This window comes from Hirundo rustica, chromosome Z (genome assembly GCF_015227805.2).
Source record: "Hirundo rustica isolate bHirRus1 chromosome Z, bHirRus1.pri.v3, whole genome shotgun sequence".
Classification (NCBI taxonomy): domain Eukaryota; kingdom Metazoa; phylum Chordata; class Aves; order Passeriformes; family Hirundinidae; genus Hirundo; species Hirundo rustica.
In genome coordinates, this window is record NC_053488.1 from 43232898 (window position 1) to 43260194 (window position 27297).

The window sequence follows — 27297 nt, forward strand, 5'->3', positions numbered from 1 at the left end:
AGCTCTGACGTGCAAGTTATGTGCTGCTGCATATATCTGTATTTGTAATGCTCAATGCTACTTTAATGTGGCAAAAATTCAGCAGCTGGTATCTACATCTTTACCTGCTCAGATATATAACTGCGCAAAGAGCAACTATACATTTATTAAAGATAGAGAGTAGACTTGGGTATTATTGACTGTAGTGGGGACAACTGGTTGGGAGATGGTTGGCTCACCAGATGTCCAGGATGTTTTGTCAAGTACTCAGGAGATCTGGAGGCTGGGACACTAGTCTCCTGTGTCTGTGAGCAATATGCCCCGAGTACTTTGCCTTGCCAGAAAACACAAGTACTTAGGAGAGAGGCACTATGGGTTTCCAGAGCCGCTGGGAGCTCTGCCAACGTGCCCCCCTCCAAGCTGTGTTGCATAGTCTGCACAGGGTGGTTTGTGCTGTTCCATGGTGGCCACGTCACGGGGTTCTGGGGAGGAGACATCAGTTCATAGATGTTAACAATAAAGGTGGCTCTTCAGGACATGACCAACTGAGGGACGTGGCACAAGGTGCAGGAGATGGAGTGGAGTTACAGAATGGTGGTGCTTCTGGCTTTGCTTTCCATCAAACTCTTCAATTGTGTGCTACTAGGTGATAAAAACTGTGTATTTCAGTATTGTCATCATCAGCTGTGGTGTTGTGCTGACTATATTTCTAGCTACCTTTTTAAATGAAATGATGCATAAAGTTTAATTTCAGTTTTTTTAGCAAAAATTTTGCATTTTTTCTCTGTATCTATTTCACCGCCTAATGGTAACAACTGACAGGAATTTCCCTTCATGTGTGGTTTCCTTCTCTTAATGGTGTTTTCTTCCTGTTACTCTTCTGTGCCTGACTTTACCTTTCTCTCTTTGTGGTTATAGATAGTCATCTCTTCAGATGTCTGACAGTTTTATTTTGTGCTTATTAACTGCATTATCATCTTATCAAGATGTATATATGAATACTGGTGCATAGTTGTTGTAAACAATGCTTCCATTTTTCCTGTGGAGTAGAAAATACAAAAAGGAAGATAATAAAGGGAATATTATGAAGAGAAAGGCAAACTACTGCACAAAATAAAGTTTACATAAAATCTGTGCACATGCTAGGAGATATAAACAGTGTTTATAACTCTGGATGCTCAGGGAAGGAGCTTAGATTTCTGCACACTGGTGGGGGTTTTAGTTATAGGCTGTTTAAATTAACGTACATTCTGTAAGTGGAAGATCTTTGCAAAATTGCTAGTGTCAGAAACATGCCATAGCACTGCTGTCTGACACATAAGGGAGACCTGGCTCATCTCAACAAATGTATTTAGGCCAGCTCCCAGATTCCCCTGACATCAGGAGGAAAGAGGAGTGTGTGCCCGTGTTAAAACATGGCAAGTATGCGGACAGTATCTTACAAGTGGAAACAAATGCCACCACATGTTTGTGCAAGAGAGGTGTGTGGAGAAGGATGTGTGACCATTGTATTCCTTGTAGGGGCACACATTGTGGACAGCTGGGCTCATGACTATGCATCCACAAGACTTCATTCACTGCAAAAGCAGCAGTAGCAGAATCCAAGGCTGGTGGAGGGATGGAGCTGTATAGACAGTACATCCACCAGAGCCTTTCTTTTTACAGGTTTTTATGATAACTGCTTTTCATTCCTGCTTATTCCATATCCATGTCATTGTGACAGCTATGCTTTACTCAGTAAATTCTGAACATGCTATAAGATATTGAAAAAACTATGTTAATACTTCTTGTATAATTATTTCATACTGAATGAGTGAATACTTGTAGTATTCCTCATTGTTCTGCAGTGAGATAGCATTATACACAACATTCTGACCATTGGAATGTATGTGAAATATTGATTTTTAATGTATTGGTATCTTTAAAAGTATGATCAGATCCCATACATCACAGTTATAGTGGTTGTAATATCTCCTCCAGTCTTCCACTGCACTGGCATATGATTATTTTGCTATGCTTATTTTCTTTTTATACCTGAAAATAATACAAAGTTATTTCCTTCTGTGTGTATAATCCTCTCTGTAGAGCTGACTTTACTTTGAAATCATGACTTTGCAATGTTAATATCAACACACACTGCTAATTCAAAATTAGTTTATTCAATTATATTTTTTGTTTGTTTTGCTGGTTTTTGTTTTTGTTTGTGTTTTTGTTTTTGTTTTGTTGCTCGCTTGCTTTTTCCCCTGGGTTGGAGAGATAGCTAAAGAAAATAATAGGAAGTATAGTTTCTGTTTGTATATTACCTCGGTGCTACAACTGGCAAGAAAAAAAAAAACCTTTTAAAAATTATTATTTTGACAAAAGTTTTTATAACCCTGATAGGAAGGCCCATGTATTATAATCCATTGCAGAATAGTGATGAAATTTAACAAAGAACATGTAATATGAATTTTAATATCACAAGGAATTTCTGTGCCATTAGGCTTTGAATTAAAGAATTTTCAGAGTGGGGAATTTGAGTTTTGCTTCCTATTTCCTTTTGGTGGGTATAGAAGCTGTAGCAACCTAGCTTTCACACCCTATTGAAGCCAGCACAAAGCAATGGTGCTTAGTAACTTCTTTTTAAATGCATAAATAGCTAAGGCACAAAGTTTCAAATTTATACTTCAGAAACAAGACATGTACTGAGTGCATACGCTCAACTGTGAGCCCAGAGCCAAAACTCTCCAGTCAATCAACTTATTTAGTTGTGTAGCCACAAACTTGCTTACCAGATTGAGGCTTTGCTCCTCTGCTTAAGAATATGTACTGTAAGAGCACAACAGCATTAAATGTTTTATCTTGGATCAGTCAAGTGGCTGGAATGAATCTGTGGATCTTTTCCTGCTAGCCTGCTTTGGTTCACACAGCAGAACAGAACTGGACCATGCAAACGGGATTTCTCTTGGAAGAAACCAAGCCAGAAGACATACTCTAAGGGACAATCTAATGCTTTCCAGCTGCCATTGTGCATTCAGTTCACAGCACCACACTTGAGGTACATACACTTATTTGCTGATTAAGAGTAAATAGGCAAGTCTTGGCAGTCAAAAAAGAGAAGTACGTTGGCCTACTTTTCACAAAAGAAGTGATTTTAGTGTAATACACATACCAATTTGTTTTAAACAATTGCATGCTCTTGAATTAACAGGGTTAAGAATCTGCTTTGGCAGCAGCTTGCTGAATTTAATTGTTTCTGAGGCAAGAACAATGAATGGTACTATTTCTAGGAGTGGTTGCCAAAGGTAGTTTTTGTAATAGGCCAGCTCTGCCCAACTGGCAGCGTCAGGACAGCTTTGCCTGGCCTGATGCCTTTGTGCCTGAGGAGCAGGTGGCTTCATGAACCACACGTGGTGTTCCCGCCCTGCTGCTATGCCACCCCATAGGACAGACAGGCACTGCACGAATCCTGCACTGGCCAAAGCAGGGGCTGTCCCCCACATGGAACCTCTCCACTCCAACTTCCACTCATTATGCAACTGGACTTTCTGCACAGGTGCAATGGTACAAAATACTTGCAGGTGGTTTCCAGATGACATAAGGATGAATAGGACCATACCCGAAGAGAAAACCTTACATTAAGATCTGAATCCCTGAATTAAGCTGTAGGAATGTCACAATCAATTTTTAAAATATAGTAAGTGCAAGGTGATACCTCTTATTGCATGGTAGGAGATTGTAGCTACCAAGTGAGAGACTACGGGGTCTTACACCAGTGCCACAATTGGTCTTGCCTTTGGTCTTGTATAACATTTTTGTGCCTTATGTCTGCCTATGTTTAAACCAACCTACTTACTCTAAGCTATTTTTCCAGATATAGTAGTTAATGCAACAAAAAATGCATAATGTCAGTAGGTGCTTCTGTGCTGTTGAAGGCATATTTGTGACATGTGAGGAATGAAGCTGTACATAGTTAAAATGGAAGGATGGTAATGCACTTCCCTTTTTCCAAAGTACCAGTTGCATTTTTCACTAATGCAGAGATTCTCTCTGTCTCACATTCTGCTCTGTTTCTGTAGTGCTATAAAAACAAATTTTCTGTAGTTCTCAAGCAAATTGAGGATGAGGAAAGCAATAACAAGCACTGCATGGTTTGTACTAAATGACAATCTTACCTGGAAGCTATACTTCCTGCAGAGGAAGGGCTGTATACAACCTGTCTTGTCTGGGATAAGAATCACTCACTCCCACAGATACCAGGCTCAGCCTTCCATAAGTTACTGCATCACAAAGTCAGACTGTATTGTACAAGTGTAAAAAACAGGTGCTTTTGATTGTGTTATGGGGACATGGGTAATAGAAGCATGCTTTCTGCCTATTGAATGTGACAACAGAAATTGTTCCAGGTCTCTCCAACCATCTGGCTATCAAGTCTAATTTACAGCAGAGGTAGATTGTATGGCTTTCTGGAAAGAGATGTTTTCCATTTCTGAATCTGGTTTCTTGATTTAAATAACTTTTAAAAAGTGCTGCTTGTTTGCTTTTATAACATCTAAACCAGCTTTCAAGCATATAGCCATTCTTCATGGCCTGTAAAATACCGTGTGAAAATATAGTTTAATTGGGAAATTTGTTTTGTTTTTATCCCCATTGTGGTGGTGCAGAACTGTTTTATTAGATTTTTGTAAGAAGTTTATGTTATGGTTCGTTTCACTGTATCCCCAATTCTGTATCCCTTTTGTGTTGTCTGTATAATAAGGTGTTTTGTGTCAATCATCCCATACCTCACATGACATGTAACATCCCCTCTGCCCCAACCCCCCTCTCTGGGGCAGCTTGTCAATCACTCCCGGGATCCCTCCCGGATTGTGAAATCTCCGTGAGAGAGCTTCAGGTGATAGGTAGCCTGGGGGAAATTCCTTTGGCTCTGGATTTTAGTGGTCTGAAGCTTGGGGGTGGGCACACCTTGTTACCCCCTGAATCCCCTGATTTGTTGTCTCGTTGTATCCTCCCTGGGACCCTCCCCCGCTTATAGGGGGTAGGAGGGAGGTGGAAGCTCTCAGCCACTGGGTTCTCAGCCTGGAAGCTCTCAGCCGCTGGGTTCTCAGCCTGGAAGCTCTCAGCCGCTGGGTTCTCAGCCTGGAAGCTCTCAGCCGCTGGGTTCTCAGCCTGGAAGCTCTCAGCCGCTGGGTTCTCAGCCTGGAAGCTCTCAGCCGCTGGGTTCTCAGCCTGGAAGCCCCGAGCCGCTCGCCTCGGAGCTTGGAGATCTCTGCTAATAAACATCCTTTAACCTGCTAAGCTGAGAGCCAGCCTTTTCTCTTCTGCTGCTGTTGACTGTCACCTTTGGGTCCAGCTGCTAAGCCGAGAAGCCAAAACAAACTGGAAACTTTGTGTCTGTGTTGACCCGAGCTAGCTGGGGGTCAGCTCCCACCCGGAGCGGGGACACAACCGGACACACCCCATGCTAAGGTATATATTGAATTTTATAATATTTTTCTTCTCTTCAAGGTATGTATAATATGTAAAATAATTCCTAATTTAGAACTAAGCCCTGAGAAGCACTGGAAGAGCTGGGTGGCTAAATTAAAAAAACCAACCAAACAAAAAACAACCCACAAAACAACATAAATAATGCTAGCACTGAATCATGGTAATTGTACTTGTAAAATAATTCAGACATATTTCCAGAAGAGAAACAGTAAAATAATTCAGACGTACTTCCAGAAGAGAAACATTGCATTTAACTAAACCTAGTACACATGTCCTTGCAGGGTGTATGCAAATAGCTTCTCACCCATGAACATTGGTTCATATACACATGGGAAGAAAGTGCAGAATGATTCAAATCTGACACTATATAAATAGGTTTGTATTTTGTCTCTGTGTGCTCTGCTCCATCCTTTATCAGAAGTAAAGTACCACTAGAACACTGCTGCAGAATGGAATTCCCTGGTTTGCCTCTCTCAGCAAGCCTGCCTGTTTCAATAGAAGAAACAAACCAACAAACTTGATACTGTGCTATGAAGGTCTGCCTATGTTGCACAGTTCCCATGGGGCAGGTCACTTAGTCAAAAAACAATAGCAGCCTTCAGAAAACTATGCAAAGGATTTCTCTTGTTCCTCTACCCGTACTTCTAGACTGCATTTTCAAATAACTAGTTGTCTTGTGTTTACAGCAGTTGTCAGTTCACTTGTTGTTAAGGGCTCACGGTTTGGCATCTGACATGCAGGAGTCAATGAGGTAGCACTGAATTTATCTGAGCCAGAAAGGAGGGAGCTGTGCAAGAGCTGCTTACCAAGCAGGTAAAAGTAACATGGCATGGAGCTTTTCAAAGCAATGCTATAATAAAGTTATGGTGTCTCAATTATTCCATATCTAACCACTAAAAAATACATGTTACTCTGTATCTGGCCTGCCAGAGTAGCTTAGTGGCATTCTACTTAGCCTGAATGGAGAAGCAGTTAACCTCCCTTTTAAGGAAGAACAACTGTAGATAGGTGGCTGAGTGGGAGGCATCAGGTATGGAAACGGACGCTGGAGTTTGGTGGCACAAAGACACTTCCTATGCCTATGATTGCAGGACTGAATACTTTATATGAGGCCCCACAATGAATATTTGAACCAGCTGGACCAGAACTCTTGAAATAACCAAGTCCTACATGATCCTGTAAAAGCTGTTGTCCAGATAGATGAGAACTGCTCAGTGTCATGTCTGGTGCCAAGCCTGCTGGATGTGCCCATAATTTATGACGTACTCCAGAAAATCATTTTTCAAGAAAGGATTTCTGAATGATTCAGCTTCAGAAACAGAATTTGTCAGCATGCACAATCAGCCTTTAAGGTATACATCAGGAGAAAATAGCCACAGAGCTTGTGGATGTTATAACAGCCCTGCAGTATCACACAAGTTGCATGAGAGCATCCACATTGGATCTGAAGAATAATACGATGCTTTGTTTACGAAGTAAATATTTGACTGGCCTTTCTGTACCTTCACCTGAATTACTAATAACTTACTGAAGTGTGTCATTGAAGCAAATTGCAGCATAATTATGATAATAAGCCCATGCAGGCCAGATCCAGGAGGACCCTGTGGAGATGCTGGAGCATGCTCTGCTCCCAGAACTGCTGACATTACTGTGCAAGCTTTGGCTGGTTAAGGACATTTTGCAAGAACTGGTTCCCCACCTCCCAAACCTGCATTTCTCCCCTTTAAGCTCACAACCTGTATTGCTGCCTCTGCAGAGCCCATAGCTTCAGATACATTCATGCAGCTTCCCTGTCCATGAGCGTGTTGCTCCAGGTTTTCTAGGGGCCTGCCTATAAGATTTTGTTGTCCTCTTGAGGTTTCTCCAGTGCCTCTTTGTCAGGGGCCGAAGTTGAAGCAGGATGGGTTGGGAAATACGTCGCTGCTCTCACTCTCTGAAAAGCCAAAGGTGTAGTGGCTGCAGGGGCGTTTTGGCCCCAGGTTTCCCGATGTGGCCAAACCACCCAGTCCACCCACTCTACTGCTCCAAGGGAAGGGAATGGGCTTCGTCTCTGCCCCAGCCTCACAAAACTCCCCATTTTCCAGATGATTTGTCTACACTGAGACAATTGCTTGTCTGCTAAAAGTGTAACATGGACAAGTTCCCCATTACTCCCTCAAGCTATGAAGAATACCAGAAGACTAGTGAGAAACTTCAGAAGCAGCAGTTCCTTCCACAAGCTGGAGATAAAATTTCCATTAATGATAAGTGTAGTCACTTGATTCAGCTTCTCCATTAATATTCTAATCTGCCACAGGCATATGGTTTACAGAAATGAAAACTGAATATAACTGACACTTGAGGTTACCAGAAATTCTTACACAAAGCCTTTCATAGCAGTAGCATATCAGCTGGTAGGGGTTCTTACTAGAAACTAAGGTTTCTTTGTTAGCAGCAGATGATTTCCTCTCCTGGGGCAATTATGTGGCCTAATTGCCTGCAATAATCATCCCTGCTAGAGGTGCCTTAATACCAGCCCTTCTTTTTTTGCACTCCTTACTGACTTTGTACTTCCAAGTAGCAGAGGTTGACTTTACACAGTAAGAAAGCACAGGCAATATTTAAGAAAATATGTTTTTTATTAACTAATGCCCTTCTTTGATGCAGTTATTAGTGCCTACACTGTTATTTTAAAAAAATAATATTAAAACAGAAGAGAAAACTGATAATGTTAATTTTAAGATGTGACCTATTCCTGAAAGATAAATTGTCCTTCCAGTTGCTTACAGTTGTTTGGGGTGTATTTTTATTTTAACACTTCTTTGTATTTATTCTTTTTGTAAGATACCAGTTAGATGACATCTACCAATGATAGACTCTGCTATGCTGCATTACAACAAGTTTTAAAAGTAAACCAGAATTCCCTAAAAAAAATCATAGGGTATACTGGACATTGGCAGGATGGATGAGGTAATATATTTTTGTCACCACTGACTTTCCTGGCTTCATTTAGATGTTACCAATGTTTTCTTTCTTACAGATAATCAGGTAGCAATACATGATCATTCATAAATACCTTTCCCAGCATTTACATTCATTTTGAACAATGAGCAATATAGCTTGATTTTTGGACAAGGTTCAGCAAACCATACAGGTTCAAAATGAAGGTCTATCCTGCCTAATGTTTTTTTCTGTTGCTGACAAAGAGCAGATGTCTAGAGAAGGGTATCAGAAGAGAGCAAACCCATAAGGTCTCCTTTCCAAGTGTGAAGCTCCTAAGAAACTTGTAGCCCAAGGAACTTCTGTGTCTAGTACAGTGTTTTCAACATAACTTATTTAGAGACTGAATGCTTTAAATTCAGGTACTTGAGATAGGTACATAGCAAGTGTGTGGTCAAAAGCATAGTAAAAATGTTCCAGAAATACAGAAAAATAGATTTCCCAGGTGGAATGTCTAAAGATATCTGACAAGGAGATCGCTCAGTTCCCTGCAATCTGCATCTGTAGATCCTTTCTTCCTCAGCAGAGTGAAAGGGGAAGATGCATATTCTGTTTGCTCTTAAAGGCAGAGGAATCATTGGAAAAGTCCAATAATCATGTCAATGAGTATGACTTTTCCAAAAGAGGATAGCAGCCTTCACTATTAATTTAGTCTGGAAGAAAGGCCTTTTATTCTGATTAAGCTGTACTTCAGAACTCAAGCAGGGCTAAAGTGCCTACTAAGGAAAAAATTATTGCTGTTCAAAGTATGTTTTGAAAGTAGTATTTTGATAATTATTTAATGCTTGCTATTGCCATGAAAGAAAAAGAGCAACCGTAACGATATTATTAATGCCAAATTTGAGTAATAAGGTTAAGTGGTATTTGATTAATACAGCCACACTTTAACTTAAACTACATAAAGAGCGAAAATTAAACTTTTTTTGGAGAAATTAAAGAAAAAACTATAACCAGAAATCTTTTAGAGACATGGGAAGTGAAGTTCTATGTGTGTGTGTCAGAAAATGGTTGGTGTTGGTGTGATTGGGCAGGGACTTCTCTCTGTGAAAAGACAGATGCCTGGATGCATCCAAGCTGAAGATGTGGGTGTGTTCAAAGAGGTATAAATATCTTGCAACTTAGGAGTTTAACAAAAATACAAATGTCAGTTCTTGAGATTCAGGTTCTAGTACAGGTGTCTTCCAGTGTCATCTAATTTCATCAACTAGAGGGTTGTACTACCTTATACAAGCTGAAGAGACCCCAGGGATGCAGGCTTTACACTACCTAAAAGTCACTTTGGCAAGGTGATCAAGCTGCTCTCAGCTTCCTTTGCCTACTGACCCATCTTAATATATAGGGCTCTATCCAGATAGGCATTAGGTTCTCTGGTAGTGGTGAGACAGAGGTCAGAGGAGACTTTAAAGGCAAAGACTGCAACTTGTTTCCTGCATTCTGAACTCAAACTGTGGACCTGAGCGAAGATGCAGGAAGACAACTGTTGTCTGAAACCGGAATTAGGTTTTACCTGCAGCAAAATGTCACCAAACACTTTCATCTTTAGGTGTTTGGCTAAGATAGTATTATTTCATAGACCCTTGGTGTTGTAAGTAAGCAGGGAGCCCTGAGGAATCAGGAATCCCAAGCTTAGGAACAGCTGAAAAAATTCTGTCAGATAAAGCTGAGTAAACCTGAAGGTTTTTTTTCCTCATACCCAAATCATACATACAATGTTGGTTTGGGTCCTATTACTTCCTGTGTACAGGAGCACTAGTCATATTATTCATTGCTGTGTGGCTTGAAGAGAGATGCAAATGAAACTGCACAAGAGTTAACTCCAAGCTGGCCCTTTTGTGAGGAGTATCAGTTTGTTGTTGTCACAAATTCCCTCAAACAGAAGAACTCTTTCCCTTTCTCTGGGACCATTTCATTGCTTGACCATCATTTTTCAGGCAAAAGCAGAACAGGTGTGGACATTTTGAAACCACTGAATTTTGCATCCCCCCAAGAGAACCAGAAAACCCAGCATGGATTAGGAGAACCATTCCTCTGCATCTGGTGTTATTGCATGCAATAACTGGAGAAATATCATCAAATCCTTTAGAAGCTTAAGGAACCATGTTTGTGAATGTATTTATATAGAAGGATATTGTTACAGAGTAGAAAGTCAGAGAGAAAGGGATGCCACTGAAGCAGTTTTGCAAACTGCCACCCTTACATAATTCACAGAGATTGTGCTGCTGCTGGAAAAGGAGTGATATTGTGCTTATCTTTAATAGGAAAGTATAAACATTGGACCGAACTGCTGTGGTGGTAGCTCTGTCCAATTCAATGTGATGAGAACTAAATGTGTCACTTTGTGAGTGTCTCCTACTGGAGGCTGCATGAATGCTTTGGAGTCCTTTGGGATTTATCTCACCCTTGACTTACCCTAGTATTTATATGACAATAAGAACTGTGACCTTGAGACTATAAGCATCATGCCAGTGTAGCTCCTGTTGCTGAAGGATCTGAAACACACAGTACCTGTGCTGAATACTCTTTTGGAAATTGTGGGCATAGTGTAACCAAGATACACCTGCTCTCTCTTTTGGGTGAGATGAAAACATCTCCCTTATGGTTTAACTCTCTTCAGTTTTGTTTAGCTTCTGGAAAAAGCTTCTGTGTTTACTTTTGGTATGTACTTTTAATTAGAGGCAGCACCTAGGTCTTCATGTTGAAATATTAGATTCCTTTATGGAGGCATTGTGTCCAGCTCCCTTCAAAAAACACAGCAACACAAGAAGACCCACCTTCAAAGGCACCTTCTGATTTTTCTACAGTGTGTGAAAGAGGAAGTAGGGAAGTGGCTTTCAGATTCTATAGCTGAACCTGAACATATCTTTTTGTGGGAAAGGGAATACTGCTCTTCCAAGACTTTTGGTCTACCTTTTCTACCTTAATGATGATTTTAATATGCAGCATGGGGGACTGAAACTCAGCATGGCATCAGTGCTGGATACTCTGCATTCCTGCACTGTTACTTCAGCTGCTGTTCTCTTCGCTCTCTCTCTCTCTCTCTCTCTCTCACTCTCTCTCTCTGCCCAGCCAGGATGATTAGCCAACAAGTCTATCTTGTAAGCATGTGCATTGTCACTCCAATTATGCACACTCACTCACAGTCATGCAGGTTGAAAAAGACAAAGGCAGGTTTTCCTGGCATGGCAGTCAAAATTAAAAAAGAAACAGGGAAGAAATATAAAACTGAAATGTAGCCATTGTGCATGTGATTGTGATTCACAATTTTCTTCAAAGAGCCTACAAGTTCTTTGATAGATGTGACCCCCTTCAAGGAAAAAAACAGCCATGAAGTTTGTGAAGCTATTTATTTATTAATTTAGGGACTGTTTACCCTTCACAAAAGAAAAGTGTAGGGCAGATCTGCTTTGTGTGCTTCAGGCAGTGAGACATCTGAGGGCTGAAGATGAGCAGAGGCTGTAAGTTGGTAAGTAATCAGGGAAACCCAAATATTCTTGAGTAGCCAAGAGCTGACAAAATTATGTCAAATGAAGCTAAATAAACATGATGGGATTTTCTTCCACCCAAATAATACAAAAGAGGTAATGTTATTTTTGGTAATTTTATCATTTTACATGTACAGGAACACACATCTAGAACTAGTCTAGTCTAGAATTGCAATGGGTGCTATGGGTGATCAGTGGAGACCAGCAGCCAGGGTAAGCCACTTGATTGTAAGGTGATGCTCCTTTGTTTAGAGCTCTTTAAATTGGAGTATGGTCAAAAGTTTAGCAGAGCTGGTTGTTGTTGTTGTTGTTGTGGTTATTATTTTTATTATTGTTATTATTATATCCCTGCCCAGAATCTGACCCTTGTGTTACTTACTAGCTATGTATAGAAGGATATTGTACCCACAATGAAAGGACATTTCTCCGCAAAGGTTTTGGAAGACCTAGCAAGAGGAAAATGTCCTGACAAGTCTTGGTAAAGCATAAAAAAATTATTTCCACCATTGTGCTTTCCTAAGGATATCATTGTACTTTTTTTTTTTTTTTTTTCTTTTCTTTTCTTTTCTTTTTTCTTTTCCCTGTGAAGTATTGGTTATATCTTTCTCTAGTGCCTTGGAAGAGAACTGTATTGGATGACACTTGTATATATCTTGCCCTAAGAACATGGATGCTGTGAAGAGAACTGTGTCCAGGTTGACTTTGACTTCTTGAGAATCCTAAACAAAACCATGGGTCACTACAATCTTTCTGCAGAAAAAGAGTTCTGTGAGCCAAAACCACCAGCCATATTGTCTTTAGGGTAAGCTGAAGGCAAAGACAAAATGACCTTTCTTAAAAAATCAATTGCTCTGTGGCTGATGCTTGTGGGTCAAGGTCTGGAGCTCATGATAATGTTTTCATCTCTGTTTTTGAAGCTTCAGGTAAACTGGAGACAGCATTTCAGAGCAAAAGCATACTTTCAGATTCTGCTATCCTTCTGCAACTACACTGTGAAAAGGAATTAAACTCTTGCCCTAAGAAGAGAGTAGTGGGTCCACAGCTATTTCTACCATGGGCCTGTCTCATTATCTCATCTCAAGAAAAGAGAAACGAGGAAAGTAACTTTGTTGTGTTCTGTCTTTTGACGCAGTGAGATGTATGTCATCTTACATTTTTAAGCTAGTTTCTAGCTAATATCTCTATTGGTTATGTTTAGAAATTAGTTTTACCTAATTAGAAAGAAAGCCAAATTGAGATCCAGAACACTTTTCTCAAATATCACAGGCCTACAGTTTCTATAATTTCTCTTTTAAATTTCATTGTAAAAATATATTGAAACTGTGGGGGGACTGCTGAAGTGAAAGTAATTGCTAAAAGAAAAAGAGAAATGATAAATCTAACTGTACAACACTGAAGGAAATCATCCAGCAGAAAGCACCTTCTGCTCTAGGGACGCTGTGCCTCAAAGGAAAGAAGAGCTATGAGCAGCTAATATGCATTTTTTAAGGAGGAGTTTTTTGAAAAGGATGATTTTAATTCTGTGTATAGCAAAAATTCACAGGGAGTATGAAGTAAATTTCTAAAACTGACAACAAATATTTTGTAGGAACCTTTTATTCATAAGAATGCATAAATAATAATAATAATAATAAAGTACTTACGTTGACAGATGAAAGCATTGTGAACTTACCAGTAATGGGACTGAAAACGTTCACCTGGGATATGTCCCTACTCCCCCACTTCCCTCCTCCCCCCCCTATCCTGCTTAGGAAAAGACTCCATCAAGCATTTCTTTTGAGAAAAGTAGCATTATTGTGCAAAAACATTCCCTGTCCTTTTCCTTTGGAAGAGGGGCTGGTCCACATTTACCATGTGCTGAAGGGACATATGAAGCCAATGGGAAAAGTGTGGTGGGTCTCATTTCCACCATCCAAAGCTTTGGATATTTGTCCCAGTCTTGGCAACAGTGCAGCATGCCGGGATGAGGACACCCTGAGTCTGAGGATACAGTGTTGGGGCAAGGAGGTCAGTACTGCCATGCAGGGTCACCTCAACAAGCTGGAGCTCATGGGAATAAACGTACAACCTGCCATTGAGGAGGGCATGACCCCATGCAATGTTGTGAGCAGGGAGCTGACATCGGTCCAGAGCAGTTCCTGTGCAGAAAGGGCGGTGAGGGTCCTGCTGGCTGCAATATTGAATGGACCATCCAGCAAGAAAATTGCACCCTGGTCTGCTTCAGGGATGTGGTTTTTCCTCTCTTCTCAGCACTGGTGAGGCTGCAGCTGGAGTCCTGCATCCTGCACATGAAAGATACCAATGACTTGGAGCAAGTCCAGGCAATGAGGGGACAGGTGTGCTTGATCAATTGCTGCTGTCAGCTCCCTAGTGGGTGGCTGTAGAGAAGATGGGAGCCAAATTCTGCTGGGCCCTGCACAGCAGAAGGATGAGAAGCAAACTGCCACAAATTTCAGTGAAGGGAAATTGGAGGAAGCTATAAGGAAAACCACTTCTTTTTCCTGGTGGGTGTTGAACACTGGGCAGGCTGGGTGTCCCCATCCCAGGAGATATTCAGAGCTTGACAAAAAATGGTCTTGGTCTCACTTTAGAGTTTATTAGCCCGTCTTTGAGAACGATAGTGGACTGGATGCCTTCCAGTAGACTTTTCAAATCTAAATTTTACCCCATTTTTTACCCATAAATTATCCTTTCTACCCTTCCTATTCTGCAGGTGCTCTCAGGACATACTTTTTTCTGGACCTTGATACTCAGGGGTAATTCAGCTGCTTGATCACTACTCAGAATGGACAGAGGATGAAAGCCTTGTTAGATCACTTCCTTCTTTACCGATCTCCTGGAGCTGCCATGAGTTAATTCACCCATTCATCTTAGCTCCCAAATAGCTTCTAAAGGCAGATTTAAGGCCAGGGAAACACAAATCAGCTCTCAGTGTCATTGAGGATCAGGTAACAGAGCCTGCTAATAGAAGGAGCTGGCCAAGCATTTGAAAATTTATTTCAGGTGTGTGAAAGGATTCACTTCTCTTGGCTTATGCTGCTCCCACCCACTGGGTGACTGGAGAGTGTTTCTGGTGAAGAGCAGTGACTGGTCTGCAGATATTCAGGGAGCATTCCACACTGCATTTGTCTCTTGCTGCAGCCAGTGTGTGGATTTGTATGTGCAAAAACCATTAAAATTCTTATGTGCCCTAAGCATTCCTGCCTGGTCAAAGACGTCTTGGCCTCACATGAAACCCATATGCACTCTGTTTTGATCAGTGCTTGCTCCTCCTTTCCTTGACATTGTCCCCTGATGCTGGCTCTTGCCAATGCTTGTTTGGCTCCAGGACTTTCTTCCCTTGGCAGAGCTCCTGCAAATGCAGATGTGGAGCTTTTGCAAAGCCTGTACCCCACCCGTCTTTCTCTTTATCCTCTTGCATGCCTTACTCTTAAATCATTTTACATTTCCATGGATGCTCTCAGTCCCAGACAGTGCAATGATGTTCTGGGGTTCCCAAAATATGCTCAAAACCTGCTCTGTGTACTGTCTTATGTAATAAAACACATGTTGCCTTTTTTGATCCATACTGGTCCATTACACCAGTTTTTATTTGGCTCATCACAGTGCTAGAAACAATTGCACTGATCTACACTTATTTATAGGTAGCAAATTAGCTCAGATTGTTGACTTCCAGCAGAAAAGCATGCCCAGGAGAAATCACAAAAAGTGATTTGTATTTTTATTTTTTGTGAATAAACTCACAAAGTCAGCATTTTGACATAGTTCAAAAAAAAAACTCTGTAGTTCTCAAATGTCAGACAGATGCAGAAGTTTCTTGCAGTGTCCTCCCTGAGCCAGGGAGATCCTTCCCAGGTTAGGTGCTGGATCACTCTCTACAGCTGTGTTCCTCTTCTTTAAAAGTTGCCAATCACGTAATCACAGAACAAAGCCCACATATTTAAGGTGAGTGTTTGCTATAGTAAATTGTTGATATAAATAAACTGTGAATCAATTGAATGCTAGGGCTTTGCCATGTGAACAATTTACCATATACTCATGAATTACTAAGGCGTAGCCAGAAGATAAGTTCAATTCATAAACAGGGCACACTGCTAACCGTGCAATCTGTTTTACTGAGGGTAAAATGCAATCTTGGTGAAGAAGATATCTGTAGGAGAGAAAAAAACACAGCAAACCCATGGATTTAATGTTTTTGCTATGTGGCAGGTCACTGAATTTTGCTCACTGCTACTGTGTGTCTATGGATTCATTTCCCTTTTCCTTTACAATAAGTGATAGAAGTTAAAGTTATACCCTCCTGTAATCCATCTTTCCCACATTTCCAAATATGACCCCATTTCCTTGTTTTCAAAAAGTCTTTCAGGTTTCTAGAGTAACATGTCATGCTGGAAACTCTGCATCTTTGATCTTCAGTTCTACAGCACTGTTTGGGGTCTTTTTATCTGTCCCTGCTCACAGACCTCTGAGTCAGAATGACACACAGAGAAGTACGATATGACAGTGCTTACATGCTACCAGGCATGTGAAAAATTCCCTGCTGGCAGAAGGATCAAGAAAACAGATCTGTTTGCAGTTCTGGCCTATGCTCTCTTCATTCTACTTATACAGCTTGAATCTATGCAGGAATATCAGTAATGTTGCACTGCTGAGGCTGGGAGGCTTATAACTTAATAAAGGATTGCATCTTTAAAGTGAGATTTACTCTGTTCAGGTTGCCGGTACAAACCTATTTGAGATATGCATTCTGCTCAAACACTTAAAATTTTTTTCTAATTGCCATTAGAGTGGTGCACAGACATAAAGCTGAACCTCTAAAAGTTTTAAGTATGAAGAAGGGGAGGGGCAAAGGAATGACTTCTGGCTTAATGTTGAATTGGCTTTTCTGTCTTGCTATTGTGTCATTGCTGGGCCATCTTTGGGTCAGAGGTGAAAAAATGTGGGATGTGGAGAGTGATACTCTGGAGTAGGTTCCCTCCATTTCCCTGCTGAGATTTTCTGTGGGAAAAGTAGGTTCATCTTTCCACATTCAGGCTTACTTTGCTGAGCATGCAGGCTGCTGGGGAGTGCAGAACTGCTCCATTGCCCTTGGGGAACTGCCCCAAAGGCAGCCCAGCCAAGGTGTTCTCTCCACGCAGCAGCAGCAGCAGCAGCCTCGTGCACAGGCAGGCATGCATCTCAGCAGCTGCCACCACAGGGAGAGCCCAGTGGTTCAGGAGTTAAAAGGCTGGATCCAGGCAGTCACATGAACAGGACAATGCATAAACAAGGTCTGCAATTACTTAGCTGACTGCCTTCCCCAAAGCTGAGCATAAATGCATATTAGAGCAAAGCCGGACTAGTAGCTCAGTGGTGGCTCCACTTGGATCATGCATCCTCAACATTCCTGTGATCAGTCATCAGGACAGTGTCTTGAAACAAGTGGTAAGCTGAAGCAAGCTTTATGGAGAGCTGCCAGTTTCTCTTCCTTTATATTGTTATTTCAGCCCCAGCTACTTTTCCTAAGGAACTTTCCCTTCAAATGACTATCTGAGATGAGATGGCTAAATATATAAACAGTAAAGCACATATACATGTGTAGTATTTGAGTCAGAGATGTGTAGCAATTGTTTCACAACCATTTGGGGCTTGTATTAGAATTGTCAGGACACAAATTTTTCTTTTCTCATTGATAAATTTGCTTTCTTGTTTTGTGATTTCCTTGGCCTTTTTAAAAGCAACACATCCCATAGCTTGAATTTCAAAAATTTATGTTTCAAAATGCATCCACCAGAAACCAGCGTGTAACCTGGTACTTCCAGAAGAGATACATTTGTTGCCTAGACTTCAAATCCTTTTCTCGCCCCTTTGAAATTTATCCAGAGCACTGCATTGCTGTGTGCACTGCAGTCAGACTTGTGGCTGTGAAACATTACTCAATGGGACCGTGGAGCAAACAGATTTTGGAAGCATTTTGCAGGCAGATGGTGATTCTGGGGATGGGCTGGCCCAGGGGCCCAGGCACGCTGGTGTACCTGCTAGACTAAAGGCTGTGGGTGACATGGAGCCAAGCCATGGTCACCCATGTGGGGTCAAAGCTAGTCCCAGTAAAGAGAGCTGGCTGCCCGACACCACTGGCCCTCCCACCAAGGCTTGCCCAGGGTCCCTGGTTGCTGCTAGCCACCTCAAGGCTCTCAGGCTTGGCAATGCACATTCCTTAAAGAGCCCGAAGTTTGCTTGTTTCTAAGAATGTCTATTCAGCATATTTTGGAAAGGGGTTGCAAAAGGTTTATAATGAGTGAGGACACAAAACAAGGCAAGCAAAGGCTCAGTGTGATGGGAGAACTGCCCTATGTGCAGAAGGTCCTAGGTCCCTGTGCAGCTGCTGGTGTCAGGGCACCCTGAGTGCCCTCTGCTCCATCCCTGAGCCATGGGGGAGGGATGACATGAGGTTGTCAGGACACCACAACTGTGTGGAAGGTGGTCCCAGGCAACCTTCATAACCTTTCATGTATTTCTCTTTTCTCATGAGTGCCCTTCATGCTATCACTATCTCCATGTAACTTAGAAAGCCTCTCAGCATCCTCCGTGAATGCTCAGTACTGTCCTTTCCAGCATGTGTGAGGGAAGAGCTTCTTCTCCACTGTGCTAAATGTGTCGTGGTGCTACAGAAGTATCTTGAGGATGAGGCCAACAAGATGTCCACCAAGGACTTCACCAGCAGGCACACTATTGCTTTTTTTTAGAGTCTGTCTGCCAGGGCACAGACTCTCCTGCTCTACTATAAGTGTGCCTTCTGCTAAATTCAAGATCTTGGACATATCCCAAACATTAATTAGTACCTTTATTTGCAACTGCATAGCATGACACACCTGACCTCTTTCCAGCTCTTCATAACCCCAGCACAGTGGCTGGGGCACACTGCTGGAGGAGGGGGGAAGGCTGTCCTTTCCACCAGCCAGCCCTGCTGCTGCATGCTCGCACCAGGGGCAGCAGGACTGCTGCTTGCCTGGCTGCTCTTGTGGAGCATTCGGAACCATCCTCTCTGCACTACTGTCACACCAGCAGGCCCAGGGGACACAGACAAAACCTCCAGGAATACTGCCTTGAGGAGGTCTGGCGAGGTGTGAGGAGGAATCTGGCAGTGCGTGATGCCTTTTGTGGGTTTTCACTTTCTGAGTCAATGGAAACTTGCCCACCACCTAGTTTTGGAGCCTGTGGACACATCTAGATCCACAGTATATCCTTACTGAGAATATACTGTCTGGACAATTGTCTTAAAGAATAATCCCCGTAGAAGCCAACTTGGAAAAGCTCCTGATGACTCTTAGCAGGCGTTGAGTCATACCTACAAGTTATCTCCTTTTCCAGACAACCTGACCATGCTGAAAGCCTGATGAAGGGAATCTTCACAATCTGTTTGAGTGGCCTGCAAAACCAAGCATCGGGTACAAAACCCTGGGTAACCAATGGAACTAGGGGTGTGTTAGTAGTAGTCTTCCTTTCCTGCATTTTGTCTATGAGCAGAGCAGGGAGTGGGTGCAACTCCAATAGTGTGCAAATTAGTCCCTACAGATGCTCCATTTACAGAAAGTCAGCTCAGCCATGAGGAGGGAAAGGTGATCTTTCAAAGTCAGGTTTTGGTAGAAGTAGAGGGAACAAAGGCAGGGCGCAAGGGGAAAGAAAAGGGTGGATACAATGGGTCTTATTTTCATTGCAGTATGAAGAAGAAACACAATGAGTGAGAGAGTTCATAAATTAATATGATACTTACATGGCTATTCAGATCTTACCTTGAAGAAGTTTAACTCTTTGTACCCTGGACTTGAGATTTTATTCTAGTGGGAACAGCAAGCATCCCAATTTTACATATTCTGTGGGAACATAAAAAGGAGATGAATCACATATTTTATGGGAACATAATGGCATCTAAGTAGACAGCCAGTAACTTAAAGGAGTTCTATTTATCACTTATCTTCTATCTGCTGGAGAACAGTAGTATTCTAGTAGAAGGTTGTGTCTGAACATTTGATTTTTTAAATTTGGTTATAAAACTGTCAGAGAAATTCAAGACTGACCCAAAGTGAAATTTCATTTCCTTGCAGAAATGATAATTCAAGAAATGTCTCTTCTAGGTCATGAAAAAACCAATTTCTGACACAAGACATAGGTATCATCCCCACCTGGGGTATTTCTAATGAGACCACAAGAACATCTAGAAATTATTCACAAAAGAGCATGGACTTATGTTCCTCATGTCCCCAGTGAATACTCTATTCAGTGTTATTATTCAGTGTTCTTCATCAGGGTGTCTCAGTCTCTTCTGTCAAACTTAATTTCTCTTGCATGCAGCTCTTACATGTGTTTTGCTTGCTAGACAGTCAAAGCCCTAGTTGCTAAGGTACAGTGTATTTCATGATCACAACACAGGGCTGGTTAAAAATCATCAGTCTCCACATGCTATGTACTTTTGGTTATTCATTTAATCCAGTGATTATTTAAAGGTTTTAGGAAGATAGTATAATGAAAGACTGATGTTATTGCAGCCACTTGCAAATGTACAGGTCAGTCTGCAAAGCTGAGAAACATGTGAGGTGCAGGTATCCAAATTTTCAGTAAGTGAGCTCAATCAGCCCAGCAAAAATCTGTCAGCAGCTACATGTGATCAACCTAGAGAATGCTTATCTTTCCCTGGAATGCAGCAAAAGATTTTTAATTTTTTTTTTTTATTTAGCTCTTCAGCTCAGGGAGCATGTGGACTGTCACTAGTTTCACCATGTTTTCACATACTAGATTAGGATTTTAGTAAAACACATGTCTATATCAGGCAGGGTGACAAACCACAGTGGCTCTCATTGCTCAAGGTGAGAGAGGTTAAATGTTCGCTCACTTATTTGGCAGGTCAAAGCCTTTCTTTGTAAACTGTTTGAGATTAGATGTGTGTCATATTCTGTATTTTATAAAGAACTGATCTCTTTTGGAGCACTAGCAGTGTTGTCTGGTTTTGTTTGAGATAATGCTGTCACCTCTTTCTATCAAGAGAGTTGCTGTAACTCACAATTTGGTTTTCAGTCTAAATGTTTATCTTTACAATCTCTCAATGTGTGGTTTGCTAACATGTACTTCATAAAATGCACAGATTCTGAAAATGTCCAAAATCTGTCTCTCAGCCAAGTAGTTCGCAGATCTTGAGAAACAAGGTGCAAAGAGAAGGGAATTAATTTGCTTGCTTGAGTGCATGGTATGGGCACTGTTGGGAGTTGCTGCCCAGCTTCTGCTGCAAACAGATATCAGCATCCCAGTTCATATTTTCCAGACTCTTTAGTGCCAAAACAAGGGCTGGATCATTAAATATTTTCCACTCTGGCCTTGCTGCAAGGTTTGTTTGACTCACTGTATGCCACCACCACAGCTTGACACCCTCCAGCTCACCTGATAGACCCAGGGAGGGTGTTTTATCTCAGTCACTCTTTATCTCCTTCTTTGGGCTCCTTCTTTATCTGCCAGCTGAAGAGAAACACATTTCCTCAGTGCATCTCAGGTCTTAGTTCAATACCTGTCACAAGCTGCCTAACATTTTCTGTTCATTTTAGAGATAGATGAGTATGTTGGGGCAATCATCTGTTGCCTAAGACTGGACCATCCCTTCATTTTAGCAGTTAACTAAGATATTTTAAATTTTACCTAGTTCCAGCACAAAAAGATCCCTGCGAGTCAGCCAGATTATGCACATTAAGATTAATTCATTTCCTCATGAATGGCTTCGATTAAAAATATCAAATCCTTCTTTCCTCTCATGTCTCAGCCACCAGAACCAGGCAGTGCTTTCAGTGAGTATACAGCATTTATCACACATATATGGAAGTTAGGCTGGTTATTTTGAGACATTCACAGAGCAGCACACATACCATTTGATAAAATTCACTACTATACAAGGGCATTTCCCCAGATATATTTCACTGAGAATACGCAAATACATGGAACTAGTGCTCCACTATAAGCACCCTTTTGTGAACCAATGTAAATACAGTAACGTGATAGCTCTAATTTTGTTCTGTAGTGACAACACTTGTCCAAGTCTAACATGGAGTGGTTTCATTTGTACATCTGATAATTATCTGATTATTCAGACTGGGTATGATTTATTAGCTTTATTTTCCTTCCTTCTTCTTAGCACTGTAATCATTGCTTTTGCAATTTTATTTTCTGAAGCAAAGGGTGGTAAAGGCTAACTAAAATAGTTATGAGTTCTAAAGAAAGCATCTCACAACCATCTTAATATCTAGTATCACTGGAAATTCATGGCATATTTCAGCAGGAGTCTGTCAGTCCCAAAGAGGCCATGGTACTCCAATGACCATGCTGACCTTAAGATTGTTCAACTGTGTTTTGGAGCAACTGTTGATGTTCCCTAAATATCATGGCAAGTCAAAAATCTTGTAGATGTACAAGCTGAAAAATTTCTGTATATATGTGAGGGAAGCCATGTTTTATGTGGAAACCATGTCTGTTTCCCAGATTGCATCTTCAGGATTTCTGGTTATTTTACACAGTGCTGCTGGTGAAGCCTTGAACTCTGTTGACCTGGAGCCTTTGCCATGTGTTATTCTGGTGAATTGTGCTAAAAGCAGTCTAACTAACTGACTCCAAATTAACATTCTGATAGTGAGACAAAGATTTGGCAGATAATCTGCTAAGATGCCTTGAAGATGTATGACTGGGGGTCATATTACTTTGCACTGTAAAAGTCCAGTTCACTTTCGTACAGTTAGGTTCCTCTAATGTATTCCTTCTTGGGGTGTGTTTATGAGGTTTCCTTCCTTGGATAAGGGGATGCCCACCAAAGAACTTCTTAAGGCTAGGAGAAAGAGACCTGCCCACAACTGCTGATATAGGTTAATTACATCAATCTCTATTTAATAGTTTCTTTTTGTTGGTTTTAATATAATTACTTTAATACAACTGCATTGATATAGTGCACTATCCCATACTTTCTAGTAGTTTTAGATTTTGTACTGAGTAGTAGTAAATAATTCCAATGAAGGTCTTTTTTCTAATCATAAATAATTCACATTATATGAATACATCTGATTTGCCATATTTAAATCCTTCTGGACAAAGTTTCTTAAACTGTGTCAAAGTCTAGGGGTAAGACAGGGTCTAACCACACCCAGGCTCATCTCTGAGCAGGAGTTTAGAATGCAAGGGGGTTTAGAAAGCAAGGCTTCCCTAATAAACTTCTTCTGAAGCTCCCACTCCACCTGTGACACCTTGACAATGTTATGCAAGCTTTGAGCAACGTGAAAGCCTGTAAAAGCACTTGGAAGAGAAAGTGAAGGGCCTTTGGAAAGGGGTAATACAGCTGCTATGGTAGTGAGGTTTCTTAAATCCTATTACTGCACAGGAAACAAAAAACTGCTGGAGCAAGGAGAATATCAAGGCACTGGAGCCTAGTGCATGATTTTCTGGGGTAGACTGAGTGGCAATATTTGTAGGGTAGGCAACAAGACACACTGCTGTCTCATTCAAGCTAGTCTCCATCTCATATTGAGTTGTTTCCAATAGCAACTCTTAACCTGTATGCCCGTTAATTAAGAGAAAAATACCAACATACACCCTGTCACCTACCCTTGGTTTCTAACTACTGCCTCAAATATCTGCCTTTACAAACGACCTGTTAACAAAGTCTTTGCCACATATCCAGCTACACAGATGCCTTACCCATCTTGTCTGCATATGGGTACATGCAAAAAAGACATTATTAAGTTCTCCTCCTCAAGGCTTTGGACAAAGGCTCATTTCTCCCTCATGCAAACGTTCCTGTGGTCTCCATGGCTGTTACCTGACTTTTTATGGAGACAGTATTCCATTTGTTATGTGTACAGCTTGTTCTTTGGTAAGTCTGGTGAATAGCAATATGACAACTTTTGCTGATAATATTTTTCTTTTAAGGCCTTTTGGATTGTTGCTGATGAAGAGATCCTTATTGTGACTTACATCTTGTACACTTGAGGTGTGTTTTTAAGGTACAGAAGAGTAGGCTACTTCACCTGCTCTCTGGGCCAAGAAAGACTCCCTTAGCCATGCCCATCTGAAGAGGGGAAACACAAAAGTCTAACACAAAAATCTTCTTATAGGTCTTGAAAGCCCTGGTGGGTGGCAAAGTTAGATTGATATTTCTTTGCAAGGAAGACCACAATCTGAAGGCATTTCTAGAAACAAAGTCTCACTGACTCTTCCCACCTGTCTACTATCTCTGAGTGCTGGATTTCTCCCTGGTGTGCTGCTTATGGGGCGCAAATCTGGGACTTTATCAGGAGGTGAGTGTGGCTGTGATGTGTAACTCTCTTCCAACGAGTGTGAATGGCAGCCCATAGAGCGTGGAGACTGAGACCCCGCCTGTCAGCTTCCAGGGAAGCATTAGTGTTACTGTGCATTCTGTTGCCATGGCAAGCCTCAGCAATCACAACTCCACAAGTAGAAGCGGTGATAGCGCGTGTGTGTTCAGGTGGCTCACCAACACTGAGAGGTACATGCTACAGCAGTGATGTTAGAGTGAAACATGAATGCAGTTGTACATAGAAAAGGGAGGAAAAGTTGTTATGGCTATTTTGAGAGGGGAAGATAGTTGAACGCTACAGTAACATGGTAGGAAGTATAAACAGAGAGATGATGTGAACTGAAGAAAGAGAAGAAAGGCAAAAATGAAAATGAGAGTTCTGTAGTAGTTCCTCACAGGATATTATCGTCTATTCATATAGGAATGGGGAAGAAGAAAGTAACTACCAGGCTTCTCACTAAAGGGCCCCTGAGGGTTTTTCTAGACATCTCTGTGTTAGTTCATAGGACAGGCAGCCAGCATAAAAAGTGGATGTGGTTTCAGTGAGCAGAGTTAATCCAAGTAAGAAAAGAACAATGTTTATTCAAATGCAGTGAGTGCATGACTATGCAAGTTCACGGGATGAATTTCCCAATGTCTTGAGAACAGTACTGGGAAAAAGCACCACTGCTTTGGTGTGAACCCAGAGAGAACCCTTCCTCTTGCCTCAGCTTTAAAAAGTACTGATTCAACAATTGCACTGCTCTCCTGAAGGGAAGTGTGAAACTAATGCTGGCAGGTCTCCTCCCCAAGATTCTCATGTTCCCAGTGAGGCTGCCCGGGGTGTCACGAGCCTGCAGGAGTATCACTGAGAAGTCCTGTGCACACTGGCAGCCCAGTAGTGCTGATGCCCTCCTGCCGTACACTCTCCACCTTTCCTAATTCTCCACCCTCCTTGTCCTACAGTGCATAGACAAATGCAAGATGTGTAGCGATATTTTTCACTTGTCCTTGATCTCTGTGAGCAAAGAGTTAGCCACAAACCAGTCAGTCTCTCGAGAGCAATTGCTTAAAATAGAAAGCCCATACTCAGCACCAACTGTCATGCTTCCACTCTTGCTTTTACTGATTTAAAGCAGAAAAAACTTTACAGAGGAGAAGGATGCTACACCTTCTAGGAAATCAGAGCCTGCTTATTTAGCTACTGGTCTCTTTGGCCAAAAGGATGGAAAACTGGATTTGGCCTAATGTACTTTTACTATAGACTGGAAGCCGGGGAAGAGATTAAGACATAAAAGAAGGAAAGAGATTACGATATCAAATCTGTGTGGCAGGATTAGTAATGAAAAGATCAAGCACCAGTGCCCGTTTTGCTGAGGGGGTATTTTCTGTGCATCAGTTGAGCCTTCACCTCTTGCTCTACTGGTTCATGCACCATCCAGCCCTTCAGAGTGATCCCAAAGTCAGCCCTTTGTGAAAGGTTGTGCTCTTTATTTATTTTTCCCCATCAGCAAAGCATAAATGGCAAGGCTTGCATATTTTTTTTCTTTCCCACCAGTTTCCTGCTCTCCCAGCATTGCATTCTGTGCTGTTGCTGGCAGGACACCATGTTATTGCTACAGCAGACCAAATGCAAACTCGCCAGCATTGTTGTTTATCATTTAATCATACTGAGTACGTTCAGCATTTGTGAAAGGCTCTAAGAAATCATATTTATATTTATTAGTTCCCACTAATTTGGAAAGTACTTGAACCTGGCCTTACTTGTTGGTCTGAGAGAATGATACCATTCCCTTCTACTCTTGTACTCCGGTGAAGTCTTAGTCTCTCCCTGGGTCAATGACAAAACTGTATCCAGGCAGAATTCTGTGCCCAAGAGATGAAGGTGGTATGCTGGTGGGAGTGGCAGGGTGGGGGAAAAAGGGTGGGAAGAGGGATGGAGGGTAGGAATAAGTTAGGGCAGTATCCTGACAGCTAAAAACAGTAACATTTCTTTCAAAGAGCAGCTTCTTACTCCTGGAAACAAAGTGCTGATAAATAAATCCCCAACAGCAGCAATGCTTGCAGAGAGAAAACAGCTTCCTGCCTCCCACAGTAACTGATGACTAGCACAGCATGTAGTTACGATATTCAGCTTGGCTTTTGCTCATCTAACACTGCACAGTCTTGTTTATGTACAAACTGTCCTGCATTGTTGCTTTCTCTTTCGAGGAAAAGAGGTCTTAGGCAGCTGAAGGAAATGACAGAAGTAATACTGTGAAAATTGCACAATTTACATAGCTGTTTGTCCCTTTCCTTGAGATCCCTGTGAAAACAACGCCTGCTGATGATCATGGGAGGAAGAAAACAAATCTTGGTTTCCTTTTCTTAATTAGTAACACACTGCAAACAATTCTCTGCAATTACAGAAGGTACTGGCCACAGACAGTGTGCTGCTCAGGGTACTGGGGCAGTGGGGCCAGCATCATTCATATCTCAATAATTGTTTCCTGTGCTAACTTTTCAGACACAAAATATACTGCAAGAGCTGGAATCCAAAATACAAAGGACTCTCTCCTTGTTTTCTTCATTAAAGCCTTCTCAGTGTAGCACCCTGGCATTGGGCAGTCGGCTCTGAACCTACTGCGTAAGCTGCATGATTACCATGTGTTTGGAAGCTGTTTGTAAATGTGAATTTGGAAGTCAATCTCTCAGTAGCTACACTAACACCCTTTGAAGTTCTGCAGCATTAACTGTGAAAGCTGCCACTCTGCCCACTGTGAAAGTCTAACTACCTGTTGAACTGCATGAGTCTGGACACGGTCCTCATGCCCACTCAAGGCTTATCAAATGGAGGAAGGAGGAATCCTTGGCTCAACCCTGCTTCCCTGCTTGGGAATAGCAGGCAAGGAGCGAAGCAAAATTGTTTTCAAGGAGCTTCAGTCAGGTAAAAATCCTGTCCACTTGAGTATACTCATACAGATCTTGAATTAACCAAATAAATAAATAAATAAATAGGGATGTGAATGGTAATCTGATACTCAGTTTAGCCAGTGTTGTCTAAAATATCACAATAGCTGATCAATCAACTCCTCAGGGCCTTTCCAATAT